Consider the following 6,000-nt stretch of genomic DNA (forward strand, 5'->3'; position numbering starts at 1 on the left):
GTTCTCCCGTGGTTGGGGTCCTGCTCTTAAGCTGCCATCTCTCAGTGCTCAGGGTCCTGTCCTCAATCACCACCTCCCAGCAACTACACCTCTGGTCTTACGTCCAAGCCGCCAGATGACTTATCCCCAAGTGCTTCCCAAGTGTTGGTCCTTGATACTCATAGCCAACTGCCTGAAGTTGCTTGAAGCCAAAAGTATGAAACCCCTGCTTGGGCCAGTTTTCTGTGCTCTCAGCTGGATCAACACGCTGGACCTGGGGCTCAGCCTCAGCCTTGGCTCGGGTACTTTGCTCCTCTGGGCCTTTCCCCTCAAACTGCTCTCTGCCTCTCGGATCCCCTTTTAGTGGACTAAGGCATAGGGTATTTGAGGACAAGTGGTTGGGTGTGACACTGGAGAGGGAGACAAGGGCCAGGTTTAAAGGGACTTGTGGCCAGCTAAAGAGTTTTAACTTTATTTTGAGCACAATGAAGGATCACTGGTTTTTGTTTCTGTTGAGAGAAGTTGAAAGGTAGTCCAGCAGCCACGTGGAAGGTGCAGTTCAAGGGGAAAACAGTAGCAGTGTCTTCTGCTGGAAGGCAAGAGACAGCCAAATCCTGGACTGGGGACCATGGTCATAGGAGTGGCAAGAAGGAAGCCAATGGGCTCTCCTCCCCACCACATCCACTCAGGCCCCACCCAATCCACTCTCCACATTGTAGCTGGAGTGAGGTTGATATATAAATCTGCTACCCCTCAACTCTACCCGCCCCGCAAAGTCTTCAGAGTCTTCTCTGTCCTCTTAGAAGAAGGTCCAACACCCTTACAAGGTGCTGAACAATAAGGCCTCTGCCTGCCTCTCTTCTCCTCTCTCATCACTGTTCCTGTAATTCATTACACTTGAGCCACAAAGGCTTCCTTGAAGTTTCTCTCATTCCACCTCTTTCTGGACTTGTGCACACACTGTTCTGTCTGCTTAGAGATTGAACTCCCCACACCACCCCTTGATCTAGTTAACTCCTAAGGTGTTCTTTAGCTCTTCTCTTAAACGTCCCTCCTTCGAGGTCTTCCCTGTCCCCCAGACTAAACGCTCAGCACTCTGCATATTTCTTTTACAACACCATTTGTCTGTTTCCCCAACTAGACTGTAAGCTCCATGAGGGCAGGGACCTATTTTTGTTCACCATTAGATACCCAACACAATGGCTGGCACAGAGTAGGAGTTTAAAATTGATTCACTGAATGACCAAATGAGTAAATTAAACAGAATTTAGTGACCAGAAAGAGGATAGAGTGAGGGAGGACTCGTAGGTTTCTAGCTAGGCAGAACCGTGGTGCCATTGACTGAGATAAGAAACACAGGAAGAAGAGTAATTTTGGAGGACATGCTGAGCTTGAGGTGCTAGTGACAACTTTAAGGTAGAAATGTGGAGTAGCTTGTGGCTAAGTGGGTCTGGAACTTGAGATAAAGCTGGGCCAGAGATATCAATTCAGGAGCCACAATTCCATAAAGAGTTTGGCAAGGGAGCTTCCCTGGTGACTCAGTGGTTAAGAATCTGCCTGCCAATGCAGGGGACACGGGTTTGAGCCCTGGTCTGGGAAGATCCCACATGCCGTGGAGCAACTAAGTCCATGCGCCACAACTACTGAGCCTGCACTCTAGAGCCCGCGAACCACAACTACAGAGCCTGCGTGCCACAACTACTGAAACTCTTGCGTCTAGAGCCCATGCTCCGCAACAGGAGAAGCCACCACAATGAGAAGCCCGTGCACCGCAACAATGAGTAGCCTCTGCTCACTGCAACTAGAGAAAACCTGCACGCAGCAACGAAGACCCAATGCAGCCAAAAATAAATTAAGAAAAAAAAAAGAATGGGCAAGAGGAGGAGGAATAGATTGAAAAAAAGAAGAGGGCGGAAGCAGACTCCTGAGGAACAATGATAAAAAATGAGAGAATTAAAGGAGCTCATGATAGTCTCTTAGAAGGAATAATCAGAGAGGTAAGAGCCCCTTATGCTGAAGTCCCCTGTGTATCACTAGACCACGCCCAGCACTCCCCAGCCTTGACCTAGGGATCCCTTTTCTGGGCAGATGAAGTATTTTAGTAAAGAAAACAGATTTCTCTGAAGACATTAAAATGGGAGGCTGGAGCCCGAGTCACATGGGATGAGTTAAAAAACAAAGGGGAATAATACTCCTGTGTGGACAAATGCTGAAGTCTTTCAAGAGTGATTCCATCCAATTCTGAAGGTAGACTGTGTTCATAGGAATATGGCCTGAGGGTTCATTGTGGGAGTTATGCATATTTCTCTAGTTCCAAATGATGGACTTCTGAACTCTTATATCACCATGAATTCTGTCCCTTAGCAAATGTCAGCAAAGGTTAAAACAAGCAAGCTCTCAGTTTTAGATTCTTAAATATACAGGTTCAGGAATTTAAGTACACACACATCTATATTATACCTGGCACATTATGAAGATAGTTACAGCTTTATTTTAACTAGGATTCTCCCATGATGCCATCCTCCTAGTAATTTCACTCTTCATCATGAAGCATATTCTTGACATCATTTCAAATGACTTAAAGGTAGTGGCGCCTGTAAAGATCAGATGGAAATATGATCCATTCATGTTAGAAGGACAATGTAGAATTCATCAGAACAAGCAGAAACCCACAGGAATGATCTAGAATCACAGTTCCCTGAAGCATAAACACAAGGAGCTTCCATGGGCTCTAAAGTGGAGATGAGGGCCTTTCCTTACATAGGACAATGTCTGCGGAAGTTCCCATCCACCTTGGCTGGATAGAACCTCCTATGGGATGGAGGGCAGGCCTTGGCAACTTCCCAGGCTGGGCAAAGTGGATGCTTGGTCCCCAGTACTGGTGGAACTATGGGCCCAAAAAGGTCTCCTCTGTCTCTTCCACCACGTAGGACAGCTATGGGTCAAGTCATTTCCTAGGCCAATGTTACAAAAATACTCCTCTAGCAGTTATTGAATCGGTGCTTAAACATCAAGTTCAAAGTCATACACAGAATATGTCTTCAACTATGTTAACAAGAATCCATAGGAGGAGAAAAACACCCTCAAAAATTAACTGTGGTTGTTTCTCAGTGGTGGAATTATAGATGACTTTAAAAATTCTCTTTTCTAGACTTTTCTGTGATTTCTTAGTTTCTTCAATGAGGATATCACTAATCTTCTAATGAAACAATTATTTATTTATTTTCTTTATTTTATTTTTGGCTGCATTGGGTCTTCATTGCTGTGCGTGGGCTTTCTCTAGTTGCGGCGAGCGGGGGCTACCCTTCATTGCGGTGCACAGGCTTCTCACCACGGTGGCTTCTCTTGTTGCGGAGCACAGGCTCTAGGTGCACAGGCTCAGTAGTTGTGGCTCACGGGCTTAGTTGCTCTGCGGCATGTGGGATCTTCCCGGACCAGGGCTCGAAACCGTGTCCCTTGCATTGACAGGTGGATTCTTAACGACTGCGCCACCAGGGAAGCCCATGATGAAACAATTTTTGATAGTGTGCTGTCTGTGACACTATCAGCTTTGCACTGAATTGCTAAGCCCACCTCTGGCCTCTGCCTCTATAATCCGGGTGGGCTCCAGGGCCATCTCTCTGAGCAGGTTTGCCACTGAGAAAGTCTTCCTGTAATGGACATCTAATGCTTTTCTTACCTATCATCTATGGCACCCTCTTTCAATAAAATAACTATCTTCCCTCCAACCCCGCCATCTGCCATTAGGTACTATCAATAAAGTTGCCCAGTAAAGGGGCAGACATGTAACCAAAGCTGGCCAACCTGACTCTCTTCTGGGAATTTGACCTTTTACAGAGAGACTGGAGATGGTTGGAGCTGATTCATGCGGACAGTGGACCCTGAAGAGACTACACCTTAGTTTCTGCCTTGTTCTGTTGTTTTCAAGTTGGCTCTTTGGCTTTCCTTTGAGTCTCTGAACTCCTCCATATCCTTCCAATAAATTCCTGCTTCTCTTCAGTTACCCAGGCAGGTTCAGTTTCTTGTAACTAAAGAACACAGCTGACATGACAGCCTGTCCCCCGGACCTGTCCAAGAGGACCACTCCAGGATGAACATATAGGTCAGCCTTTGCTCCGGTGGACATTGTCTAGAGATAGTCCAGCTCCTCCCTCTTAACCCAGAACTAGCTGCATCAGCTCAGCCACCAGTGCTGAAGGCCCTGTAGGTACAGGTGATGGCGATGACTCAAACTAGGGCAAGTGTCTGGAAACACCCAGGAAGGCCCATCCATGGACACTCTCCCTGGGGCAAGAGAGACTTTCCTGGGGTTCTATCTCAGAATATTAGCTCTGGAAAATCCAAGTCATCCATACCATTTCCTACTCAGCAGGGAATCTCTGCTCAAGCACCCCAGGCAGATAAGAATGGAAGAGCTGGGGGCTTGTACGTGTGACAGAGTGCGCCCTCACTGGGTTAGGATGACCAGGGCTCCTATGGCCAACCACAGTGGTTCATATCATTTACCTCCCTCTTCCTCCCACATCCACAAAGAGCTTTAACAAGTATCTTCCTGCCAGATAAGGGGAGGGATAAGGAGAAGGAGAATGTTGGTAAGTTACTCTTGTAACTGCACCCAATGGGAGTGAACTTGGGTCTAAGTGGCTGCAGCAGGAAGGTTGCTCTTGGCCAGGATCTCAGGAGGTGCTTTCCTTTTTCTTTCAGCAAATATGATCATTCAGGCATTATTGGGAAGGAGTTATGAGAGCTTTATATACCAAGTATATACACGAGTAAATTTCCTCATTAACATTTGAGGAGTGGACAGGGGTTTTCGTGACCACCATCCTGGTTTGCCTGGGACGTAGGAGATGTCAAAACCAGGGAAGGAGATGCAGGCTGGAAATGCAGGTGGGAATACCAAGTGGCTGTAGTGGTCATCCAGTTTGCCCAGTTTAAGTGATGGAGCTCACCTCAGTGGGGTACAGACCTGTGGCTTTGAACGTAGTAAAAGTCTTATTATGAGCTCTGGATTCTTCTTGACGACTATAGTCTCTGACTCCTTTCTCCCATCCTCTCGTGTCTCCACTTGCTGCTTCTCCCCCTGCTCCCCTCCAGCCTCATGGATTTTTCACCAAGAAAAATTGTTAGCTGCAATCCAGTTTGTTGATGAGGACAGAGACCAAAAAAACTTTCTTGAACTTCACACTGGAATCACTCAAACAAAAAGCATGTGTCCATGTCCTCCTAGAAACAGAAGGACTTGCTTCTGTTGCAGATGGTGGCCCGATTAATTCAAGGGGGATGAGAATTTTTATATTCCTTCCACCACCACCGCCATAACTGCCTAACTCTTAAATAGATGCTTACTAGAATAATAATATTTCACACTTAGTGAACGCTCAACTCTGTGCCAGGCTGATTAGTGACCCTCTGAAGTAGGGCTGTTTATCCCCATTTTACAGATAAGGGGACTGAGGCACAGGGAGTTAACACAGCAAGCGGCAGAGGTAGGATTCCATCCAGGTGGCCAGCCTCCTCTCTCTGTCTTCAAGTCTAATGGCTCCTGAGAAGAAAATTTGCGGAATTCCCTGGCAGTCCAGTGGTTAGGACTCGGTGCTCTCACTGAATGATTGGGGATCCCAAAGAGCTCTTGGTTATGTGGGTTTTATCTATTAAGACTTCCCATATAAGAAATCAAAACTGAGACATTTACAGAATATGTAAGCATTTAAAAATAACAATAGTAAACATGCTAACACAAGTAGCACTTTTTATGGAAATTTGCTTTCCAAAAAAAATAAAATTGAGAACGGTGACACTGTTTTACACTTTTACAAATCTTTCTGATGTCCAGCTTCATAGAGGACAGCTGAAATATCTCCTTTTGCCTCCAAGCTGTTGCGACCTATTTTCTGTTGCAATATGTTTGCTTTGAGCATAAAAGATAATCCAGGGACTTCCCTTGTGGTGCAGTGGTTGAGAATCCGCCTGCCAATGCAGGGGACACGGGTTCGAGCCCTGGTCCGGGAAGATCCTACA

The sequence above is a fragment of the Balaenoptera musculus genome, chromosome 17 (assembly GCF_009873245.2).
Source record: "Balaenoptera musculus isolate JJ_BM4_2016_0621 chromosome 17, mBalMus1.pri.v3, whole genome shotgun sequence".
Lineage (NCBI taxonomy): Eukaryota > Metazoa > Chordata > Mammalia > Artiodactyla > Balaenopteridae > Balaenoptera > Balaenoptera musculus.